Genomic DNA, 27121 nt, shown 5'->3' on the forward strand with positions numbered 1-27121 from the left:
CCTTAACCTTTAGGCCACCCTCCCAACCCCTCTTAGCAAAGCAAGCACAGTTGAACTGCAGTATATATACAATATACAATACATATCTACATGTTTGAAGGTTGAGAACAGTAGTAGAGAGTAGAGTTTGTTCAAGTAGGTCAGAAATGTCTGATAGTGATCTGAATGTAGTTATCAAGGGAATAATCCCTGGTGGGTAAGGAAAAAATAAAAGCGATCATGTATGAAGGAGGTTAGGTAGGTAGAGTGAAATTGCACTTCCAACTTCGAGAGAGGTAGGAATGGAGATGGGTTTTGAAGAGTTCAAAGTTTTCAGAGATTCTTAGAGATAGAGGGAGAGGGTTCCATTTTTTGGCTAAGGTAAAGGATAGTAGTAGCTGACCAGCGGGACGATTTGTTTTGTACACAGATATTAGATTCTGGTGGGCAGATCTTAGGGGTATGTGAGGGGTGTATGCAGGTAAGATATTTGCAAGTGCTGGACATGTATTAGGTTTGAAAATAAGCTTGTGAGTTGTACAGAGTTGGAGGTAGTCCAGGTAATTGAGAATTTCTAGCCATTGCAGCTGCTGGAGAGGTATACAGTGGTGAGTAGAATATATGGATGTAGTTGCGAACTTTGAGATTTTGTTGTAGTAGGTCTCCAGCTTAGAAGAGATAGAGGAAGATAGGTAAGTTAGTAAGGGAGCACCATACATCAGAGAGGGTAGTAAAAAGGTTGAGGCAAGGGTCTGTTTAGTTGAGGGGGAGAGGAAGTGTGAGTTTCTGTACAGCATGCCAAGTTTCTGATGGGTTTTCTTAATATTTAGTTGAATATGGGTATCATATTTTAGATGCTCATCAATAGTAACCCCAAGAAGTTTGGCAAAAGGAACAATTTCCATAGTGGAGTTAGTATGGCTGATTATTTTGAAGGTGGTTTTATCGAGAGGGATAGATTTTGATGGGGTGAATAGTAGGATTTTTGATTTGTTGGCATTTATGGAGAGATGATTTTGAAGCATCCAGTTCTCAGTAGTTGAGAAAGCAGTTTGAGTTTTAATTTGGAGCTCAAGGAGGTTGGAGGCAGACCAGACTAGGGTAGACTCATCTGCATATTGTACTATTTTGGTGTTAGGAATGGATGTGGGGAAATCATTAATGAAATTATTAATGACAATATTAAAGAGCATTGGGTCAAGTATGGATCCCTGGGGTACTCCGGTTGGGGTTGGAAGGAAGGCAGAGGTGCCAGTTTTCCATTTCACAACCTGGGATCTATCAGAGAGGTAGCTGCTGAACCAGGTGATGGTGTTTTGTGAGAGGTTAAGTTTAGAAAGGTGGATAAGAAGGTGGGTATGGGAGACAATATCAAAAGCCTTGTATAACAAAGTAAAAATATATAAAATCTAATCAATTGTGTGTTATCTTTCTAAAGCCTTCAATTTTAAAAGGGAACTTATGGAAATATCTTCATTCAAACCTGGCCAGCTGGATGCATGAAGTCGCACCTGCCAGTATAGTTCCCTCTTCTCTAAGAGTAGGGACCAAGCACCACCACGGAGTTCTGTTTTGATGTTATCAATAATAATAAAATTAAAGGACTGTCCAACATTTTCCATAATGTGTTTTCTAAGTGCATTAGTGTCCTTTTTCAATTTTATGTCATGTAAATGTTCATAGATTCAATTCTTTAACTTACGATCGGTTTTACCTATGTAAAAGCAACTGCAGCAGTTGCATAAAGCACAATAAATAATCCTGTCAGAGGCACAATTGTACTTCTGATGGATCCTTACTTCAGTGTTATTAATCAGGAATACATTCCCTTCCTTTATATGTTTACAGTAATTGCACATTTCCTCATATAGCCATCATTACTCTTTGAAATGGGTTTCATTTCAAAAATATTTTTAAGGTTTCAACCCTTCTTAAAGACCGCAATAGGCTGGATACCTAAATATGGTCTAATACTCTTCTCATGGTTCAATATGGACCAATTCTTTTCAAGAATTTTTCTTAATGTATAACTATCATCGGTGTAAATATTAATAAAAGAGGTTTTATAATCCCCTTTCTCTTCCTGATTATTATTATTAGATATACTGCCATAAGTAACTATGTTGGTATCTGAGTTAGTTAACAGAGGGCAAAAAAATCCTCCTTCTCTTTTATTAACTACTTCCAGCATAATATCCATAATAAATTTACATGGATAACCTCTTTTTAAAAACACACACTTCAAATTATCACATTCACTTAAGAAATCTTCCATGTTGGAAACCATACAGGCAGCTTGAACAAATTGTCCTTTAACAATGGGTTTCTTTTGCTTCTGAGGATGTGTACTTGAGTAATGGAGCAGGGAACTGGAATATGTTTCCTTTCTATAAACTTTCAACATAGACTTGTTGTTCTTATAGTCCTTAATTAAAAGAAGATTTAGAAAAGGTATCTGTTCCATACCATAGTTGTATGTAAATTTTAGAAATTGTGTAGTCGACTCCATATAGTCAATTAGGTACTTGATGTGTTCTAAGGGTCCACTCCATAAAATAAAAATGTCATCCAGGAAACAGGTGTAACATTTAACATAATCAAAAAAAGGAGACGTGAAAAGAAATTTCTTTTCCCATTGTGTGACTAAAATATTGGCAAAAAGGCCCCCACATGAGAAACCCATTGCCACCCCCTCTTGCTGTAAATAAATTTCATGGTTGAAGTAAATACATTATTTCTCAAGACCAGTTCACGTAATTGAGTATATACCTGAACATTATTATGTTCAACAGTTTTGTCATACAAAAATTCCGAAAACCATTCCAACCCTGTATTGTGTGGAATAATAGAATACAGATCTTTAATGTATATAGTCAAAAAAGTATGTATTTTTAAAAGGGATGTTATTAATAAGTTGCAAAAAACTCCATGAGTCTTTGCATATATGGGGTTCCTTATAAACCAGATCTTTAAGCTTGATGTCAAGAAATTTTGCAATAGGGTGAGTAATGGATCCTTTAGCATCTACAATGGGTCTCTTAGGTGGTTGTTCAAGGTTTATATGCAGTTTGGGTAACCCAAACATGACTGATATCCTGGGATATGACACTGTTAAATATTTTAAAACATCAGTGGTGATAGAACCCTCAGTGAATAAATCCTGTAACTCATTCTTAACTTTGTTATAAGCCCCATACAGTTAATTAATGGAGGATTATGTGTAAGCCTTTCCATTAAGGATATATAACATTTTATTAATATAATGCTCATGATTCATAAGGATTACCCCCCACCCTTCTCTAGTTTCATTATTCTAACTGCATCCAACACTTTTTTAATGTCTTGCAAAACATCATTCACATTTTTATCATTATGTCTGTGTTGATTACTCTTACTCAAAAAATTGCAAATATCTAATGTGCATATTCTCTGAAATAGTTGAATGATGGGGTGAAAAATTGGCCTTTATGGCCGCAAAATACTTAAATTTGAGATTTCAGTATTTTGCGATTATGAAGGGGAACTGTGTGTGTGTGTGTATATATATATATATATATATATATATATATATATATATATATATATATATATATATATATAATATACACACATACACACACACACACACACACACACACACAGAATCTATCTACACATATATTATACATATATAATATATGCTGACACAATGCTCACATTCTGTATGTTTCTTATGATGATATTTTGTTTATTGGTATGGTATCTCTTGCCAACTGTATGTATCTGTGTGTGTACAAGTTCACACTAACATTTGTGTGTTTGTGTGTATTTAGTATTACATTTGTGTATTTAGGCATGCTTGTGTGTGTGTGTGTGTGTGTGTGCGTGTGTGTGTGTGTGTGTGTGTATCTAGGAGCTCCCTAGCTTCTTTGTTTTTATTTTATTACAGCACTGCTGTATAATGCATCTGGTTTATAGCATTTTTTCCAATGGGAAATCCCTTGCTTAATAATGCTGTAAATATCTTTGAGAATATTTTGTTAAAAATGCTTTGCATTGCTTAAGTAAAGGTCATAAGACTTTGAGCAGAAGGTCTTTAAGTTCCAGTCGCCTTTCATATAAAAACAGCCCCTGAATTCCTGACATTAATAAAAGTGATGTAACCTTGGTTTCTCTGCCACGGATACTTCCTGACATCTCCCCTGATAGTCATTACAATGCTTTGCTGAATGCATGATACGCTTACTTTCAGTATGAGTAAACAAAACTACAAGTCCAACAGCTTCGATTCATGGAGCAAATTCTTTGACCCCCTGCCTTAAACAGAAACAAAATAAGGAAATTAACTGGAATGTCATATGGGTGGCAGCTTTGTGGAAAAAAATGGACAGCTTATGTATGCAAATAGCAACCTCACAGCTGGAAAAGGAAAACACACCTCTGGATATATGAGACCAAAGAGCAGGAAGGGCAAGTCTCATTGTGATGGAAGATGTTCCTTTGACATGATATGCATTCCAAAACTGAAACTTATCTCATTAGACTGAATCTATACCATCAGGAGGATTCAGACTGTGTCATGCGGGAAAATATGAGATAGAATACAGAAATTAAGTCTGTTACTGTATCGTCAGTGTTTTGCATTTAAGAGACCTATAAACTTTCCCAATGCATGAAAATCTGTACACTGAAAATATACCATGTGAACATTTTCTTTCCCAAGAATCATTTTATTAAATTTTTACAGTTGGCAAGAGATAGCATTACAAATCAAAGTAATATAACCATTACCAAAAATGTAATTACCATATAAAAACTATTTACATTATAAACATGGTGTGCAAACCAGCAAATTATGAAGGTTTTGAGGCGCTATAAATAAAATAAGTAATACTACAAGGTTGATCTAACTAACATACAGCATTTAGCAGATACATTTCAGCTAAGGTTTAAACCGAGTCATAACTATCATGGCTTCTGCTGGAACTTTAAAACAGGAAGTAAAAACAGGTATTAAGAACATATGAAAATATGTTGTGTGAAATAAATACTTCCATGAACTATACTAACTGGAAAAAAAAATTTAATTTAGGTAATAATTTACATGCTTTTTAGGATTTTAGAGTCATTATGTATAAATTTTTAGATGGGATGATTTCTCATACAAGGTACAAAACATTTATAGCTAGAATTGTAAAATCGAGTTTATGTACATTTTCAGACCAGCATTTGCAAAGACTGGAAATGTATTCCTTTCCTTCAGTAACCTAACCTTCCCTGTTACTCAGAAAAGGATGGCAAAATGCCTAGCAAGATAACTGATCAAGTCAAACTTATGTGAAAGATTTACAAAAATAAATCACTTCTCTAGGGATTTAGCAGAAAGAAGTGACTGAAGCAAATATTCAACAAAACATCTTGCCATTCCCAGATAAGGTCTAATCTTTCCTAGCGCTCATTTACTGTTTTCTTGATACTTTCTGAGTAGGAGAATTTCGCTGGTGCCTTGCACCAATTTCTTGTAGTCTGTGCGAACACCATCTCAGCTCTCTCCTGAAAATAAATCATAGATCTATGGGGCCTAATCCAATCAGTAAAATATAAAATAATTAAGAAAACACACACACACACACACACACACACACACACACACACAGCATACATACAACAAAAACAGTAGGACAGATAAGCACACAGAGAGCTGTGTCACACAATGATGAACAGACCACAAGCCAGCAGAACTTGTCAGAGATTTGGGATGCATGACTAGACTTAAAAAAGCCCCTGTGGTCATTATCCTAATAAACACCCATGAACCTATAAGATAGCCCTGGCAAAGGATACAATGTTGTAGGGCATGGACTGGAAAAAAAGACAAATATGCCTTTATCATCAGTAAGACAGACCTACGAAAAATAAGTAGCAGGGGACAAAGACCCAATACCACAGGAAGATAAAGGAACACACAACTCCCAGATACATGCCACGTACCATAGAAATACCACAGAGAAAATATAGCAACAGGCATGGCAAGTGGCACAAATACACTGGCGCACCAAATGCACAGCACAGAACATGCAGAAGTCACATGAGATGTGGTAACTTTTAGGGACACACAAGACATGGAATCTTGAAAAAGCCTGGAATTGTCCAGGCGAAAGCGCTTGATCACATTGGATTGTTTTTTCGTGTTTGTGGAATAAAAGATTTACGTGGAAACTACTTGGTCTTGGCATTTTCCAACAGCTTTTAAAGACTTTTTGCCTTCATGCATCTTTGGTACTTGTATTTAACAGTTTTTGATATACGCTACTGTTTCGGAAACAAACGCTAGTTTCTAAAACGCATTTCTGGTTTGGTAACCCTCAACAGTTCCTTGGTTCCAGCTTGGTGTGTCTTCCTGTTCCTGAGTTTACTGGTTTGTTTTTGCTTCATTTGTTACATTGATGATATGCCCACTGATGACATCCACAGCCATGCTATACTAGTCCAGAGAAACTGTAGTCATGCAGCAAAGGAAGTGTAAGTACTGTGTGCCTGGATGTGTTGTGTAGCAGGTCATAGCGCGAGCGCACACACACACACGTGTGTGCGCACATACACACACACACACGCACGCACGAGCACATACACGCACACATGCGCACACACACACACACACACATAGGGAGCAGCAGTTAAGCATGCATATCCATGGGACAGCTATCTGTGAGTGCAGTTACACACTGACCATTGGACACTGGACATTTATGACCCACTTTGCTATCTCTCCACTCCCATATGGCCTGCTCACAAGCTCATTCAGCAGATTGCATATATTATCATTGCATCTCTATGCTGACATTAACTTTACTGCATCTTATACATCAGGCATTTCATCTATTGAAAGGTGTTTGGGTGCCCTTTACATGGTGTTAAGGGTGGTTATCAGGTACTGATACTGCTAGCCCATTTGAGAGGTAATAACCTGAAATGTGCAGTCACAGCATGAATCTTGCCTTGTAAGGACACATTTTATCAATAGCATGACTCTTGGCTGTCACATATGGTTCAGCTAATTTCTGAACCATCATCCTGTCTGTGCTTGTGGACAGTCTGGCTTCATGGAAAGCTGTAGAAAGAGGTAGTGCTACAGTGCAACTGTGATGCAAACACACTGCAACCTATAATTCTGGTGAACATATTGAAAACTTCAGAGCATTATGCACTTTACTATCACTGCAGATGTGCTGGGCATAAATCTCTGCAATTTTCCATTTTGTAGCCTCAGAAATACACAAAAGGACAGCAAGGGCATCCTGTATCTGTACATACAGGATCTAAAAATAATGATGTTCAGAACTATGGATGTTTATAATCATAGATCTGAAATCATCTGAAGCATTCTGTGGAATAGTCACCTCTGGTGTTAATGTACTCCAACCCAAAGCACTATGAAAGAGATATATAATCAGGCAACACACCCAGGTATGTAAGTATATGTCATGAACATAGAGATTTGAACAAGAATAATATTTTACATCAGGGCAGTTCACAGTGCCATAGTCTGTGGAATAGTTAATTTGAAAGACTGTCCTTGTGACTCAGGAATGGTACCACCAGCAGATAAGCCACAGTTACTGTTGGTGGTAGCGATTTCCAAATCAAAGACAGCCCTGCCATGGCATTTGTAAATGAAAGGGTGCAGCACCATGCTGGGCTGTTCCTTTTTGCTTACAGGAAATGATAATGTGGCATTCTGGGACCAAGTCATACATGATTACTACACTAAAGGCCATAGTTGTGAGCATCACTTGCCCAACGGTTCCTCGACTTTGTTAACTCCATTGCCCTGGACTGGCTGGTTGACACCCCCACAAGGGGTGCCAACATCCTGGATCTGGTGCTTACCAAATAGTGGACCACTGTAGCACTCCCACTGTGAGATCCTCCCTGGTCAGATGTGACCACAAATCAGTCTTATTTAAAGTAACTATCATACCTGCCCCCCCCCCCCCCCCCCCCAGCAGCAACTAAACTAAAAATCTTCTCCAAAGCAGATTATGACCTCTTACGGGATGGTAAAAATAGCTTTGCTGCACCTCCTCCCTCAAATGTAACTGGCAACTATGCCAAGTTCTACATCATTGCTTTATATGAACACCTGTATACATGCATCAACTTGGCTGTACATGATTGGACCAAAGCAAGCTCATCAAGGAAAAATAAACCTGCCTGGTGGACAACTGCCATTAGCAGGCTTTTCGATAAGAGGAAAAAATTGCTGTTTAAGAGTTAGAGGGAGCGAGCCCTCCTAAACTGGAAACACTTCCTCCTCAGCTTAAACAAGCAAATAAGACTTCTTGTAAAGTACTCCAAAGCAAACAAGTTCAAATTAGCTTCCTCAACAAAGGACAACCACAAGGCATTCTATAGTTACATCCGTAACCTAAAAGGAAAGGCCTATATTTGTGCTGAACTGATAGTTAATGATACCACATATACTGAGCCTATGGATATAGCTAACCTGTTAGCCAACAGGTTCTGTGAAAATTTCACTCCCTGGTCCCTGCCACACGTACCCCCTGGCATACCTACCACCTGTCCCCTATCTTGCATCTCTAAAGAGCAGGTCACAAATGGCCTTTCTAAGTCCAAAAACACAGCATCTATGGGACCCGATAACATCCCAGGCTGATCCTACATGGACTCTAACAAGAATTAGCAACACCATTGGGTACTCTTTTCAGTCATAGTCTAAGTACCAGCTTTGTACCAGCTGAATGGAAAATGGCCACTGTTATCCCCTTGCACAAGGGTGGTGCTTCCACTAACCCTGGGAACTATAGACCTATTAGCCTGCCTTATCTGCAAGGCCATGGATCGAATCATCTACAAAAATATAGGTAATCTCCAAACACGTGACTCTACTCAGCTTGCATTTGTCAAAGGGAGATCATGCCTATTAAACCTGGTGGACTTCTTCGAGTCAGTCACCAAGGCCCTATACGAGGGGAGATCTGTGCATACAGCCTTCGTAGACTTAGCCAAGCCTTTTGACACTATCCCTCATTCAGGCATAATTGACAAACTCACCCAACTAAACATCAACCCTTATATCTTTAGATGGGTCACTAACTGGCTCACTGATAGAACTCATATAGTCAAAATAGGGGAATCCACCTCCAACAGCAGACCTGTAACCAGTGTTGTTCCACAGGGATCAGTCCTGGGATCTCTGCTGTTTGGAATCTATTTCTTCAAAGTACAAACAAAAACTAAAGGTCTGTGGCTGACAAAATTTGCTGATGACTGCAAACTGAGAGTGGTCATAGACTCTCCAAGTGATGTCAACATCCTATATGAGGGTCTTACACAAACAAATTATTGGTGCCAAAGTCATGGCCTTAAAATCAATGCAAAAAAAGTATTATCATTCCTTTCAGTAAAAATGATGTTTCTGCTAATTACCACAACAATAACACCACCTTAAGTATGCAGTGGTGAGAGACCTGGGCACACAGGTTGACAGCAGCCATACCCTTGACCATCATGTCTCCACAGTGGTAAGAAGGGCATTCTGTATTACTCATCTCATAAGTAAGGGCACTGCATCCAGGGAAAAAAAATGTTATCACTTCCCTGTACTCTTCCCTTATCAGGCAAATAACTGAGTACAGTGCCCCTTTTGGTATATACCTTTCCAAGCACCTGCAGAAATTGGAACAACCACAAAGATTCCTCACAGGAAAATTCAAGGCCTTCAGCATCTGTCATATGGGGTGCATCTGAAATCACTGTCACTTTATTCTCTTTCATACGGACTACTCAAAGGTGATCTGTGCCTTGCATACAAGGCACTCTCTGACCCTGCTTTATTGGAAATGCTGCATATCAGCAAGGCAGATGGTACTCAGGTTGCCTCAGGAGGGTGTTGGTTGTAGAGACAGATAAAGTAAGTGTGTGTCTGCATGTGTGTGTGAGTGTGTGTCACTCTGCCTTGGTGATCACAGTAGGGGTGGGATTAGGTTGGGCATGTGTGTGTGTGTATGGGTGTTTGCCCATACATGTGAGGAGTATGTGCGTATGATGTGTGCTCAGTGTCGGTGCGTGTGTGTGTGTGTGTGTATGTGTGAGTGTGGGGGCTACAATATCTCTAAACTCCCCATAGACTAATGAGCACTGGCTGCAATTGGGAGACACTAAACTCCTGGGAAACTTTCTAAATACTACTACAGAACCAGAAGTAGGAAACTCTAATGCCCGGCATTAATGAGTAATTGCATTTGTCCATGTCAGGGTAACTCATGGACATTCTATGTAATTTGAGACAGTTGAAAATTATGGGGCTGTGTGTATGTGTGTGTGTGGAGACATGCATGGGAGGCCCATGCTAATGTAATGCATTGACCTCCAGAGGCTTGTGGTAAGCTGTGAGTAATTCGAAGACATGCAAATTAGTTGATAATGTGATCTTTCCTCATTGCTGCTAACGCATCTCTAAATCACTGATTTTCATGATCTTACTAAAAGGCCCATTTTGCCTCAGTCTTACTGTTTGCAACTGGGGCTATTTCTGAATTCTTGCCTGTAGATTGTATGATACAAATTAAATGGTGTAAACATATGCCAAATGATTATACTGGCTACTCCAGGTGCTGCAATTCCTATATTCAGACCCAGCAGTCCTCAAGGCACATGATCATCATTACAAGTGCCCATCTTGCACCAAACAGGTTCAGACAGCTAGGGACAGCTCTCAGTCAATACATGTAATAGATTACCAATGGTGGTAATAAGATATATCCAACAACCTAGCCACTGACAACAATTTGTAGAAGCATAAATACCTTAACAGAATTTGGTGTAGCATACTCCAGCAGCATACACAGAAAAGATAAAAATGTTGTAGAGTTGCATACAACTCTATTCTCCTTAGAAAATACTGCAGTCTTTACAGGACAGGAAGCATGAAAAAAAAAGAAAAACAAGCTGATCCAGCACCATTCCTCTCAACTGTCTGGATTTTCGCAGAATATCCAGATTTTTGGCTCGTATTTTTGGTCTGTTCTTCAGTTTTCTGGCAAATTGATGGGATGATTTGAGGACTGAAGTCACTAAATGTCATACATTTAAGTTTCAGACTTCATATCTGTCTTTTGTCTCAGTTTACTATTGAAGAAGAACAGGCGGAGTAGTTTGTTTATATACTTTATTACATAGAAACACATCAGGATGCAAGTAGCTGTACAAAATACAAACTGATTAGCTGACAGACTACACAGGCATATATGCTTACATCTCAACAGCTTACTACAAAATGGCAGTCCGGCTCACACGTGCTCAGTATTTATACCCCTGTCCAAGCCTCTAGAAAGCTTCTTAAAAGTATACATACATATTGATCAACAATATCCTTCAAGAAATGTATGCTAAAACAAGCCCTGTCACTAGCAAGTTTCTAAGTTTATAAAAGGAAGATTTAAAATATGTCCCTATTTTGGGCCTTTGTCCCCCGATTTTGTCTTGCTTTGTCCAGATTTCTTGCACTAAGATATTTAGAGGTATGTTCAGCACCATGTCCAACTTTTTTGAACTGTAAAAGATCATCTTATTTTCTGCTGATTTAACCCATCTCTTCTAATCACTTTATGTTCCACTACACATATACCACCATGGAAAAGTAATTTACTCCTCCCTGACAGAATGTAAGATCAGCCAGTGGAACCCCTCCCCTGACAGAATCTAAGATCAACCAGCAGACTAAAGTAATCATGCATATTCCTGCCCTCCATGATTTACCGACACTTGATTAGTCTGCTTCTGTTGTGTATATCAATTCTTCAAGCCAGAATACTGTTTTTACATTTGTTGTTATTTGCTAACTCAAGATAATAGCTTAATAACTGAACATTCTAGTAAGTACATTATACAAGAATCATAAGGTAAATCAACTCTAGTCTCTCCAAAATATATAATGTTGACTTGTATCACTATTCCCATTTATTGGCATAACTTCTTCTTCTTCTAACAATAAGCTAAAATCAATGCTACAGACCGGCTAGTTCCTTATTTTGCTGCCCATTGGTGTTGATCTGTAAAGACTCAAACAGATATTATAGTGACCTGCAGTGCTTTATATACTAGCCTTTCCACAGAATCTACTCACAAACTGATATTAAGAACTCACTCAAGCAGTAAAAGTACTTTTATCTTTTCCTGGCCCTGAAATTGTTTCATGATAGAGTTTTCTTGGATTCACTTTAGATGATCAAATTACCAAAAACTCGAAACCCATATGGCCGAGACCATATGATTGAGTTTCTGGAAACTCGAAAATCTAAAGTGAATAAAAAAAAAAACACAGACAACACTAAAACAACATTTCTGCAGGGGGGCAAGCCCCCCTGCACCCCTCACCCCCCACTTAAATATACCAACTCCAAGATCGCATTACAGTGAAGAAAAGGGAAATCTCCCATTCCACTCTGTATGCAGATGCACAGAATGGGAGATTTCCGATGTCCTCACTGTAATGTAATCTTGGAGTTTGTATATGTAAGTAAGAGATGGTGTGGGGGGTGCAGGGGACTTGTCCCCCTGCAGAAACGTTGTTTTAATGTTGTCTGTGTTTTTTTTATTCACTTTAGATTTTCGAGTTTCCAAAAACTCGATCATATGGTCTCAGCCATATTGGTTTCGAGTTTTTGTTAACTCAATAATCTGAAGTGAACCAAGTTTTCTTGCATGACCTGTCCAGACATTAATTTATATAGTTCCAGTCTTAGTAGGCATCCACAGAACAAGCACTGAAATGAGTATTCACAAAGACATAATGGTCTGTGATACATTGTTTCTAGCAGGATTGCTCAGTACATCGTAGCTGTAACTAGAGCAGTGTGTCTCTCCCAAACACAAGCTGTTAGAGGCATGGTCCGCAGGTGCTGATTGTGTGGGACTGCATTACCAGCATTGCTTTATGAAGCCATGAGGATATCATAGCTTTGAATGCTGATAATGCATTTGTGGTCATGGCAGAAGCAATGAAGTGTATAGTGGGTGGTGAATCAACAATAGCAAGCTTTTTTTTTTTTTTTTTGCATCTGTAGGCTGCTACAGATTCAGGGGAGATGAGTTTTTTTTATATCTTCAGCTGAGAATTTTTTTGCTCCTCAACTTCAATTCAAGGGGGGTGCAAGTTCAGCGACCTATATAGAGTGCCAGTTTAGTAGTGCATTAAGAGGGAGCAATTCCAAGATAGCTGTAATTCCTCCAGCAAGTAGCACTATAGTGGTCTTCTGGATAATACTGCATTTATATGTGGCAGCCAAGGACATTGGTAATATAAGCTCAGCACATACTCTGCCCCAGGACTATGGGGTGATTCAAAGACAAGCACTATGCCACTGCTTTGGAGTAGAGCAGAGAGGTCTGAATGTGGTCTTGTGTTACATGGTGCCTTAAATTAATTCTGCTGTAATTCTCCTCTGAAGGATCTCATTGCTAAAGCTGCTTCATATGTCTCTGAACCCCACTTAAGTAGTTGTATTAATAAAGAAGTCCCTATCCACACACACACACACACACACATGCATGCACACACATACACAGAAAAATAACCACTATGTTGGAATACCCCAAAAAATAAAATATGTAACAAGATAAAGAAACTCCTTAATGCTTACAAGAGTTATCACTGTACCTATCTCATTAGTACACTTAAGCAGACAGATATCTTAAGGGAACCATTAGGAAGCTCAAAGCTTAGTATGAACCTAAAATAGCTATTAAACCCAAAATAATTGCAAATCTTTCATTAACTATATCAGGAAGTTAAGAATTAACACTCAACAATACCTGGAGCTAGTCCACAATAATACCCTCTGAAAGAAAATAGCCAATACCTTGCTAAAAAAATGAGTGTAAATTTTACTCCACCCACATTAATAGCTATTCCATAGGTTCCACAATCCCAGCCACACCATTTAATTATGAATTCTCTCAGCCCTCTCAAAAACTAAAAATGCTTCATCCATGGGCCATGATAATAAATCAGGTTGCCTGATTATCAGTGCCATTCATTGTCTTTCTGAACCATATTTAACCTCTTTAATCTAAACCTCTATACTGATTACACTGATGAAGCCTGGATAATAGCCATTATAATGCCATTACCCAAGGGTGGCCCAACCACAAACCCTGGTAACTGTAGACATTAGTCTCATTAACCTCCTATGTAAAGGTAGAGAGTGCATTATCTCAGATTTCATTAATCTGGATATGGGAAATCTCTTAACCCTGGACCCTCATCAATTTGGCTTTGTTGTAGGAAGGTCCTGTCTCTTTAAACTCATTAATTTCTTTGAAAAACAAACCAAAACACTGGATAGTGGTTATGTTGTGCATACAGCATATCTGGACCTGACCAAGGCCTTCATCCTTATTCCTCATGTGGGCATTATTGGTAGAATTTGAATAGAAATCCTTATGTTGTTTGGTGGATAGCTAACTGGCTATCAGAAAGAACCCATATGATTAGAGTCCCAGGTGCCACTTCTGAAAGTAAAAAAAGTTACTACTGGAACATATCAGGGCTCAGTTTTGGGACGTTTAGAATTTGGTATATATTTCTCAGACATTCAGGCCAGCACTCCTGGCCTATGGCTAACAAAGTTTACTGACAATGTAAGATGACCAGCTTCCAAAGCTTCAGTGCACCTTTCACTTACCCGAACTGTCAGCTAGCTTAAGCAGAGCTGACTAAAAGACAAGTATGGGCACAAAGCCCTTCAGAGCTTTCTTGCAAGCAGAGAGAGGGGGATGCTGAGACCTGAAAGAACAATACTTGGGAGAAACAAAAAATAAATAACCGCACTCTAGCATAAACATACCATAAACAAGGAGAATATGGGGAGGGAGCTGCTACTGCAGCAATGATCATTCAACCATCTACTATCAACATAAGTTTATTTGCACAATTGTACTATGTTCATCATATTCATCACTGCTGCAATAGCCTTAGCAACATTGTTTGATTACCCTATCTTACTACATTTGGGAGGTGGAAGGAGAAGAGTCCAGGAACACCTGGAGAATGGCCCTTGCAAAGCCTGATCTAGACCTAGAGAAGAAATCAAGCTTATATTGCTTTGTTAAAGTATGTACAGAGGATAAAGTTGCTGCTTCTGGAATACTTCTAGAATCCATCCCTATTCAAAAATTCATAGATGAAGCCAAGACCCTGGTAGAGTGGGCCTTGACCATGCCTGGAAGAGTTTTGTTGTGGCGAGTATAACAGCAGGTAATATCCTTAGACTATCATTTTGAAATAGTCTTGTCCCTTCTTACCTTCACAAGAAATGATTAACTGATCCAAAGATGTGAAAGATTTAGTTTTGTCAGAATAATACCAGAGTTGTCTGTGGACATCCAAGGTATGGAGTATACTTTCTCCCTCATTTTTATATTCAGGAAAGAAAATGGTTGGTGTTGTAATTCGATCTTCAGCTGACTCACAATTTCTCCAACTTGGGTTAGAAAGATCAGTGGCTTCAGAAATGTTAATTATTAGGAGAGATTGGCAGGTCTTTTTCTGTACTCACTCTCTTACAGATCTATGTCTAGCCTTTTGAGCCATGAAAGATCCAACCCTATTTGAACACCATTTTGTAGCTCAAATACTCTGTTAAAGGAGCTAAACCTTCAACAGCAAATAAACAAGACACGGTGGTGGGATAGGTTCAGATCCCAATGTATCTATCACCTCTGGAACAAACTTCCACAGCATGTCAGTCAGAGTAGCACTATTGCCACCTTCAAAGCAAACCTAGACAATTGGATAGCAGCCTCAAATTCTTGCCAGGTCTTTCTTGTCTAGTCCTTCTTGAGGCTAAAAGGAATTTTTGAATAAGATTTTTTGGTAAGACTTGAAATAATGTGCAGACTGATTGCCTGATTGCCAAGTACTTTGCCTATGAACCTATGTGGTAGTTTTACAGTGTACAGCCGTTGCTTTCTATGGCAGCTGTGGGTCTTTTAATACTCCTGCAGGTAAATACTTTAATACTAAATGTGTGTGTGTGTGTGTGTGTGTGTGTGTGTGTTTATGAGTGAGAGAGAGAGAGAGAAAGAGAGTGTCCAGGAGTCAGTGTTATTATGTCAGAATGTGTGTATGTGTGTGTATTGTAAGGGTTGGTGGGGGTAACAATGAACTCACTTGCTCCAACTGTATTATTTGTTTCAGTGACATGGAAACAAGTCACTGATAAGCTTTTGCTCTGAGTGCATTGATAGTTAGCTCTATATCACTATGAGAGGACAACAACAACAGAGAAACAACAAAGTACTGTTAAGGCTAAAAACAAACTTGTCCGAGATACCCCCCCCCCCCAAGTCTGTAGTCTTTATGTATAGTTGGATTTAAAGTGATTACCTCAGAACAGAAAAGGACACACACACAAATAGACACAGCCCTATACCCTCCAGTTTCATAGAATGGCCATGAGTTAACCTGACATGGACAAATGCAGTCACTCAAGTAATGCCAGACATTAGAGTTTCCTACTTCTGATTCTTCATTATTATATTAAAACTGAATTGTGGTGGTCTTCTTTAAGAAACAGTGTTACCGCTTCTAAATTTGACCTTTTTTACTTTGATGGTTTCTATAGATCACTACTTCTCATTTTTATATTAAACTCACAGTATTTAATGTTTCTTAGTGTGTACTACACAAAGCTGTGTGGGATTTGCATTCGGTTTCAGGTGCTAAATTTCAGCTTCCTGCTAAACAAGGGAAAAAAGATACTTGAAAAGATAGCCATTTAGATTGAGGTCCGTACTGTTTTTGTGAGTGTTACCATAGCAACTGGATTAGTGAATTGCATGGTAAGTAAGGGCATATAAGCTGGATCAGAAAGACTACATGATTTTTGTTGAAAATATGGCTTCTAAATGACTAGAGGAGAGAGAGACATAACTTTTGGGGAACTAACAGTGCTATGTAGAAAGTAAGACTATTGTACACCCAACCATCTCTTCAAATATAACTGCAGTGCCATTCTGCTAGCATTTAAGTATTACAGTGTTTTATCAAGACATAAGTAAATTTAGTAGTGATAGCAGTGGGAATCTTATTACTTGGGGGTCACATCTTTTAACATGCTTTTGAAATGGCAAATTTAACATAAATTTAACATAAGTGGTACTGCAGATGATTTGTTGCTAGGTATGACTCAGACATCTTGATCCATAACTACATGGTATTACCATATTAAAATATATTTATTCTGAAAGGCTTGTTTTAACATTCTCCACTGTCAGTAATGTTTAGACATGCCCATATGAAAAATCAGAGAGCTGTAGAGGCTTGACACTTTATAATTTATTATTTTTCTTAATAGTAATGAATGCTCTGCCATCTACCGAACAAATATTTTATTGATGTTGACCTCATTTCACATTCAAAATAAAACGGCAGTTTTTAAAAAGCAAAGGATATTGTTTTCATAGGTAGGTACTAGGCTATCTGCCCAAGGGCATTTATAAGCCTAGCCAGAGTGTGTCGGCTTTCGCCGTCCCATTGATTAATTAACTGATCCTCTGTCAAGCAGAGCCAATGAAGTGATCCCAGGGGTGTATTTTCTGTTACCCATCCACTCGTCAAGTTTCTCTTGAAGAGTGTTAGTGAGGGGCTCTGCCTGATGTAATTTGGAATTTTGTTCCAAAGCATGGGGAGTCTCTGTGACAGGAATCTATCCCTCCAGCATGTTCTATTTATTGTTGTGGTGAGGTTTAGCTCACTAGAGCATGACTTGGATTTCTTTAGGTGCAGCATGTCCATCAATTCTGAGTTGGACATGGCTTTGTAAGTCAGGCAGAGATCACCTCTGAGTAAGCGATATGCCACTGAGTACAGCCGGAGTTTTTTCAGTCAGGCTGCATAGGACATAGGTTTGAGACCAGTAACCCTCTTGGTGAGGTACTTTTGTGGTCTTTCCAGCTGTTGGAAGTGTCTTGTGAGGTACATCCCAAATGGGGCATTGTACTCTATGATGGGTCTAATGAGTGACAAGTAGAGAGGCACTATAACCTCTTTATAGAAGGATTTCTTAAATACTTTGGCAATATGATTGTCAAAGGAGAGATTACTATCTACCTGGGTCCCCAGATCTCTTATTACCTCTTCTATATTAAGGGGGCTGCCACCTATGTGGTAATTCGTGTATGTTTTGTTTTTCCCAACTGGAATGACTATGAATTTTTTGGCATTTAACTTGAGGCCATGACTCTGACACCAGGTGTCCGTCTCAGTAAGGCCCTTTTGGAGGATGTCCGTGTCAGCCGGAGAGTCAATTATGGCTCCCAGTTTGTAGTCATCGGTTAACTTGTTTAGCCATAGACCTCCTGTGTTTGCCTGTAATTCTGAGAAGTGTATGCCAAACAGTAGGGGTCCCAGGACTGAGCCTTGCAGGACACCACTTGTGACTGGTTTAGAGTCGGACCTGGAGCCCACTATTCTTACCGTGTGAGTTCTGTCTGTAAGCCAGTTGGCAACCCATCTCATGACATAGGGGTTTATGTTCAGGCTGGTGAGTTTTTCTGTAATACTCAAGTGGGGAATGGTGTCAAAAGCCTTGGTGAGGTCAAGGTAGGCTGTGTGAACCACCTTTCCCTCGTCTATGGCCTTGGTGACTGTCTCAAAGAAGTCAACCAGGTTTAGTAGGCATGATCTGCCCTTAACAAAGCCGAACTGGGTCGGGTCAAGTGTTTGGAGGTTCCCAATGTCTTTGTTAATGAGTTCCATGATGATGCGCTCCATAGCCTTGTAGACCAGGCTTATGGGGCGATAGTTACCAGGGTCAGTTGTGGCCCCTCCTTTGTGGAGAGGAATATCCGTTGCTGTGCACCATTCTGTGGGCACGTAGCCTGTGGAGAGGCTGAGGTTGAAAAGCATGTTTAGGTGGGGGTTAGTTCATTCTATAGTTCGTGCAAGACGCAGCCTGAGACACCATCCGGTCCCATTGACACTGTGTTTTTGGCTTTTGAAAGGGCTGTTTTCACCTGTGCATCTGTGATTTTTGGGACTCTACACTTTTCCAGTATTGTTGTGGGCCCTTTTGGAGGGGAGAGGGGGTGAAGTTTGCACTGAATCTATCTGCCAGGATGTTGGCAATATCAGTAGGTTCAGTATATTTTGTGCTATTTTGCACTAGTTCAGTGCATATCTGCGAATTGCCACTTATATTCTTAATATAGCTAAAGAAGGCTTTGTGGTTATCTTTTGAATCCTTGGCTATTTTTCTTTTGAAGTTAGCCTTGGATGATTTCATGAGGGACCTCAGTTTCTTACTGATACTGATCAGAGATGTCTTCACTTCTTGGGATTTGCTTTTTTACTGAACTAGTTTCCTCCTTCTATTGTATAGCATGTTTATTGCAGGGGTTCACCAAACTGGTTTCCTTCTCTTTGAGGAGTGAGTCTTGGTTTTGCTAGGGATGGCACAATCCATGCATCCTTGTAGGTGCTCATAGAGTGCATTTGTAAAGGTTTCTGCATCTTGGGCAGAGTTATCCTTTAGCATGGGGGCTGTGAAACTTACCACCTCTGTCTTAAGTAAGGTGAAGTTTTTTACTGTGGCTTCCTTATTTGGGGGTGGTGGTGGGGTGTGGACATCCAGAGTGATTAGTTTATGGTCTGATCTAACCAGTGACGAGTTGACCTCCAGTGTAGAACACCTGTCGCCCATGTTGGTGATGACCAGGTCCAATATGTTTTCACCCCTGGTAGGGGAGTTAACCAGCTGATCCATGGTGTTTGAGTTGATGAATTCCAGGAAGTGCTGGGCCTGGGAATTTGTACTTGAGTACTTTTCACAGTGAATGGTAGGGTAATTGAAATTGCCCAATATCAGGGTGTTTGGTAGGACCTTCATGTTTTCCAGTGTCTCCAGAAAGGTGGAGTGGTGGTCCTGAGTTATGGACAGTGATCTGTAGCAGGCCACAATTTGCATTGCAGATTTGCCTGATGTTAGTTGCACATGGATGATCTCAGAGGTATCATGCTGCACCACTAACCTGGAGGTGTAGGTATCCTTGATGAATATGGATACACCACTTCCTTTTGTGTTTTGGTATGTGTTCTGTGGCTAAAACGTGTGGTATGAGTTGTAGCTCGATACTGCTGGGGTGCTCTCTGGAGCCTTGAACCAGGTTTCAGTTACTGCACAGATGTCGACATTCTCCATACTGAGGAATGCTTCGAGCATGTGCATTTTGAGATTTAAACTCCTGGCATTTAGTAGCATAACCCTCAGTTTTTTGTTAATTGTGCTGTTTACAGAGATGGGTTTGACGTTTGAGCCTTTCCTAAAAAAGGCACTATGGGGGCAGCAAGAGCCTTGGCCAGTATTTGAAAGCCTATGGGTGACAGGTGCAAGCCATCTCTTGCGAAGCAATGGCTTGTCGAGCATGTTGTCCCATGCTGACCGAAACTGGATCCCCTTTCAATGACACCAGAAGCTTAGCCAATTGTTGAAATTCATCATTTTTTTTATTTATACTGAGGTATCATTCTTGGTGAGGGCACGATGCTATTCAGGGTCAGGGTCATACCAGCCTGGGCTACATGATCAGAAAGCTCTTCCATGTCTCTTTTCATGTCGTCCAGGGAGGTACGTCTCAGGTCATTCACACCAACATGAACAATGACAGAGTCATATTTGTACTTGTTCTGGAGTGACCTGAGTGCTTGTGTTATGTGGCGGATTCTGGCTCCCGACAGGCAGCTAACAGTAACCTTCTGCTTGTCCAGCCTAGTGAGTGGGACATCAGTGTGCCTGACTATAGAGTCACCTATTACTAGTGTGTTAGGTATGTTATTTCGCCTTAAGGGCTGTGATTGTGAGGCACACTGATTTTGTGTTTTATGTGTTGTCTGGTTTGTGATGGGAAGTGCAGGTTGTTTGGGTGTCTGCTTTGGAGGTCTCTGATGCTTTTGCAGGTTTTTATTTAGAGCCTCCCAGTATGATTTTGTGTATTTATGTGTATTTTTTTCTTGTGCTGTTTTAGTAGGTCTGTGTGCAGATGGAGTTGTGGTGCAAGTGTTAACCTTCTCCTCTTGACTGTCTGTTCCAGTCTTGGGTGGAGACAGCTTAGCTTCCAGTTTGACTGTATAATTGCATCTCTCACATATGTTAGTGTTTTGTGGTAGGAGGAGAGGGTTGTCTGTGTGCATGAGGCAGTTGTAACATTGCCTTAGGATACCCAGATTCACCAGCTGGACTGGAAATTGCACTGAAGTTGCCCTTTGGTCATGCCTGAATAGTAGGGTGAGCTGCTTAGTTGGTGAGGGGTGAATAAAGAGCCTAGCCCTGCTGGGCAATCAGTGTCGGGTATATTAGTGCTTGCTATTAGGTCTGAGCAAGTGCTGGGCTGTAAGATGCTTTTTGAGTGCTTAGGTTGAGAGTTAGACTAGTTTCAAGGGAAAAACTGAAAACGAGACTTAGTGGAGCCAGGAATAATTTAACCGTAGCTAACCGGCACTGCTTAGTGCGCAAAACTATGCAAACACGGTTTTTATAGTAGGGAAATGAAGAGATAGAAATTAGCCTAAAATAGCCAATAAACTACTAACTTCTGGGCTGGAACCACTCCTCCAGAGAAAGATAGGGCAGATTTCTCACCTTTTACAGCACCTTCACTTTCTAAAAAACATAAACAGGAATTCAGTAATCTTATTTGTGGCTGGATTAAATTCTATTCTTCCTTATATATGGAATTTGTTTTGATTTAGGATTATAGTGGCAGGAATATAGCTTTGTTTTTTTTTTTTTTTAATGGTACATTAACTTCCAAACTGTTGCCTTCCCAAAGAAATAACAATATTTCTGTTGTTTGTCAAAGTGTTGACATCCAGTTTCCTTTCCTTGTACATGTGGGATAATTAACAAGAAACTGTCATTCTTCTCTCATATGTAACAATTTGATGTATTTTATAAAATCAGTGTTATGTGCATGATGGTAGGCAATGTTTCCTGTTTTTAAGCAAAACAGTAGGAAACAGAACAGGACTAAAGAACTGAAAGTGAACTCCTTAACTAATGACGTATTAATTAGCATGACAGGTTTATTGCTATGCATTAATGGAGTGCAGGACTGCAATAAGCTTGCCATACTGATTGCAGTGGACTTTTTGCAGCTGCAGCTCTTCTGGTATCTCAGCAAAACACATTTAGGTCTCCTATTTCTTTTCTCTAAATCCCATTTTCTAAACCAATATGTTGTGTTATTTATAATATATGCTGTGTTATTTATAATATATGTTGTGTTGTTTATAATATATATTGTGTTATTTATAATATACGTTGTGTTATTTATAATATACGTTGTGTTATTTATAATATATGCTGTGTTATTTATAATATATGTTGTGTTATTTATAATATATGTTGTGTTATTTACTTGCAAACCAAAAAAAAAAGCGAAGACAATTAATAGAGCATACAGGAGGCCTGTTTTGCTTGATAAAGGAATCTCAGTTTATGAGTACTGGCATCAACAATTACAATAAAATATGTTCCCTAAACCTTCAGTGCATGTATCACACACTAGACCCACACTTAGTCATATATACACACCAGTGGCAATCAATAATATGCATGCTAGTGTTTTTTATATGCCTAGAAAATGATCTGCATATCAGCTAATGGAGAACGGTACATGTCACTACAGATTTTTGGACATTTTTTCAGGATTAAGTAGTTTATGTTTGTATGATTTACATATTTTATGATAGTCTTCTGAATTATTCAAGACTCTCCAACGTGAATGTATACCTTGTTACTCACTTTTCATACAGTTATCCAGAAATGTGTATGTATGTACAGTTTTAGCTAGCAGAGTGTAGAGAAAAGACGAAAACTACATTAGATGGATAACTGTTATTGCATGACAAGATTATGCTTTCTGTTGGTATATTAGACTTACTGTAGTTGTTTTACTTTTAAGTAAATATGTTATACTATTCTTAAACTGCTTAGCTTTATGTACATACTTTTTGAATGAAACTGATAATATAGTTAGCCTGCTAAAACTGCCATTTGGATTCAGAAACCTCAGTTATGCAGCCACATGATGTCTGACTGCTATGACCAAAGCTGATTTACGATGTAATAGGACCCAATTCACAAGATGAAGGTTAAGCAATTAAGGAATGCACTGGTGAAAAACTGCATAGACCATGTAAAGGGGGACATGAAGTGACAATGGTCATGTGACCAAGACATCCAGAAACATGCATGTACACATGCAGCTATGCACATACGCATGTAAAAGCATGCTGCTATGAGAACTGCTGAGAAGCATAATTACAGCTTTATACAGATGCATACATATTTTTATATGGAGAGGCACCAGAATACATTTATCTATCTTGCTTCAAAATTGTTGCTTGCTGTGTTAAGCAGGGAAGCAGGGTGACACCACTGACGTTTTTTTTAAACTAAAAGATACAAAGTTCAGCTAGGGGCTGTAGAAACCTGTTCTTAATCTCACTTCCTGCCTGGATTTTTGTCTTGCCAACCTGTTACTCTGAAGCAGCAACTGGGCTGGCTTGGCTTGGCTTGTCAGTGATAATCATAGTTCAGACCTTTCTCCGATTTTGCAATATGTTCTTTATTATTTTATTGTATTTTTGGTCTATTCCTGTGGAGCTTTGTGTTTCTCTGGCAGAGCATTGAGAATTATGGTCACTACATAGTAATGGATGTTTGAGTTTCAGACTTTGTATTATTCAGTTGGTGCACAATAATGACATATCTATTATTCTGACAACTTCCTAAGGGCACAAGAGCAATATTTAAAATTTCTATGATATGGGGCTTCTGTCCCTTGTTATATTTTGGTTTTTCTCTGATTCAAGCTTTAAGAAGGTGAGAACTATGCTGTCAGTAAATGAAACAGGTAGTGTCCTCCATCTACTCAGGACTGAGCTCTGACATTATAAGTGTTTTCCCACATTTGCTTGCAGAATCTGTAAACTGAACTAATGCAAATGAGGGAAACACAAGTAGTGCAAATTCATCATTCAGTGCTGCCTAATCTAGAGTGAATCAGAATTAAGCAAATCATATTCTCTGTCTTGAGCTGCTGGTTACGAAACTTCCTAACAAAATAAACTACATTTAAAGTTTCAGTTTAGTAACCCTAGCTGCCTTTAAGAAACAGGAGTTTCTACTGACTGAGGTTATGGTCATTGTTAAGGCTGTTTTTTTTTTATAGCAGAAATGCACATCATTCAGCACTTTTACGTTCAGAATTACAGGGATCGAATTGTTGTTTGCATAACCTGCCTTATATCTTTGGTCAGTTCTTCATAAAGCTTGTGGTTTTCTGACATTGTGTTGAAGATTGCAGTCACTAAATAATAGCAGAAGTCTTGAGTGTTAGACTTTATATCCCCCAGAAAGTGTATGATAATGCAAAACCTGTTTGTTATTCCTTTCTAAATATATAAGAGTAATACAGAGAATCTTTTCCTGATGTTTTTGACCTTTGTCCCCCTCCCCAACACACATTATATTTGACTTTGAGTTATTTAAGTATATTACTGTGTAGTCCTTATTGTTATTGTGTAAAATTTGGATAAAAGTCCACAGAAAAAGTCGCTACAATCGCTGGGGATGTCTTGTAGAGGAAAATGAATAACCGTTCTTTGCTCGTTATTCTGACTTTGCACGACTAATGCGATGTAAGTGAAGCACTTTGGAATACTTTGTGTGGCTAATGTTTTGCAGAACCCAGTAAAAATATATTACATGGCCATTGTTTTTTGTCTCAGTTAGACATCTGAAGTGTACACAGAAGTATCTATAACTGTAGAGAGCATGTGCTTATACATCTTGTGATAAAACTGGCTTATCATGAGCAGTGCCAGTATATTTGTGTGGAAAAAAAACAGTACTTAAATCTGTGAATACGCGGTATTGCTGGACAAATGCAGAACTCTTTTTAATAGCAGTTAAAAAAAGAACAGTTAAAAAGCCATTATATTTCAAAATTAAGACATAAAACGCATTATGGGAAATCTAGACTCTTAGAGCTTTGGAGTCCTGGTGGCCCACTAACTCCAGGCTATACAAATAGATAGAAGGCTTAGCAGTGGCCTCAGACCTGCTCAGATATGTATACAAAAATGTAGCTTGTGTGTAGGACAGAAGGTGTGGTCATGATTTTTTAATTTTCATCACAATCAAGCCTCAAAATTATGCACAAGTTATAGCTTATGTAGGCGCAGGGGACAGTGTGGTCAGTATTTCTCTAACTTTCCTTACAAACCTCAGAGGTGTGCAGAGAAGGTCAGTATACCTTGTGTTAGGGCTAGTGCCAATTTAGTCATTTGTTTACGTTTTCTCCCACACAGAACTCAAAAAGTCATTATAGCTTATCTATGAGCAGTCTACTACTTAGGAACAAGTTGGAATGCACCATTGTGACTGTTATTTTTTCATTATCTTTGAAAAATATCAGACATCTATACAGGTGGCTATTTTTTGTTGGGTAGAGGTAAGGATGCATGCTGTTTATATGCATCTCACAGCAACAGGTTGACATACTTTACTGTTCTATTTGCTCTTTTAGTTTTGCCTCAGTCTGACTGTCTTTTGGGGTTAGAGGTAAGAAACCATGCTATAAGCAGCTGCTGATAATAACGTGACTGTAGTCATTTGTGTTTTTCTTTCATAGGTACTTATTAGCCTATTGCTATGCATGAATTTTCAGAAGTCTAGCCTTACATTCCCATGGTAATTTACAAACCTGGTCAGTCATAAACCTTTAACATTTGCTTTGACCTCGGAGAAGTAAATGCCAAAGAGGAGTATAATGTGGACTGAACCCTGGAATATACCACTAGTACCAGATATTTTGGGGGAGGTAGAGCCCCCACCCTAATTTCCTGGGTTCTATTTGTGAGCCAGTTTGCTATCCAATGAGTTACTTCTGGACTTGCATTTAATTGGGAGGATTTATCTATGATACCTGAATGTGGGATGGTATCAAATGCTTTTAGGAGACATACATATTTAGTGAATACTGATTTGCATTCATCCATTGTTTCCATAATCTTCTCAAAGGAGTCGACCAGGTTAAGTATGTAGACTTTGCCCTTGATGATTCTGAAATAGCTTGGTTCAAGAGTTTGTAGGTTACCCATGTTATTTTATTAATTCCATATTGACTCTTTCCATAGCCTTAAGATGAGGCTGGTCAGGCTTAAGTGTCTATAATTATCCTGGTCCATTGATACCACACCTTTATGTAAGGGGATGACTACCGCTGTCCTCCATTCAGCTGGCATAAATCCTGTTTGAATACTGATATTGAATAACCTTGTATGGGATCTGACAAGTCATGCTTCCGAATGGCAAGTTGGCAGCATTGTATGTTATTCAGGACCATAAAAGTAGTGTTTTTGGCCTTGGGTGATGTAGTGACAACTTGTTCTTGGAGTTTTGAAGGGGATGTAAATGCAGGTATGTAATTTGGGAATATTGGAGGGGAGAGGGGACTGAAGTGTGAAGTAAATTTGTCCAAAATAAATTGGGTATGTCCTCTGAGTCTGAGTTAGTGATATCCTTTGCTATTTGCTCTGAGCAGGGCTGGGTATTGCTTCTGAAATGTCTAACATGGTTAAAGAAGGCTTTATGATTATCCTTTACTGGGATGGCTATATTTTTCTCATATATGGCTTTGGTTGATTTGATCAGGGTATAGAATTCCTTCTTATGTTTATCAAGAGTGTTACTGTCATCTTGAGAGTTAAATTTATTTTTGTGTGCAAATATTTTTTTTTCTTTTATTATAGAGCCTGTTTATATTAGGGTTTCACTATAGGCATTTGTTTTTAAATGTGGCATTGTATTTATTTCTCCGGGGAAAGATGTACCTATGTCGCTATATACATATTCATGGAGTTTGGCAGAAAATGATTCTGCATAAGAACTGAGGTTGAAAAGATGGAAGAGGCTTTTGAATTTAGCCAGGTCATCATTCTAGTTTATAAGATTAGCCTTGGCAAAATTTCTGAATACCGAGGTATTGAGAAAGATGCTTCTGACTTCAGTCTTAAGGTGAATGTGACTGATTTGTGGTCTGATTTGACCAGGGAGGTTAGAATTGGTAGGTA

This window comes from Protopterus annectens, chromosome 14.part0, assembly GCF_019279795.1.
Source record: "Protopterus annectens isolate FY-2018-M chromosome 14.part0, PAN1.0, whole genome shotgun sequence".
NCBI lineage: Eukaryota > Metazoa > Chordata > Ceratodontiformes > Protopteridae > Protopterus > Protopterus annectens.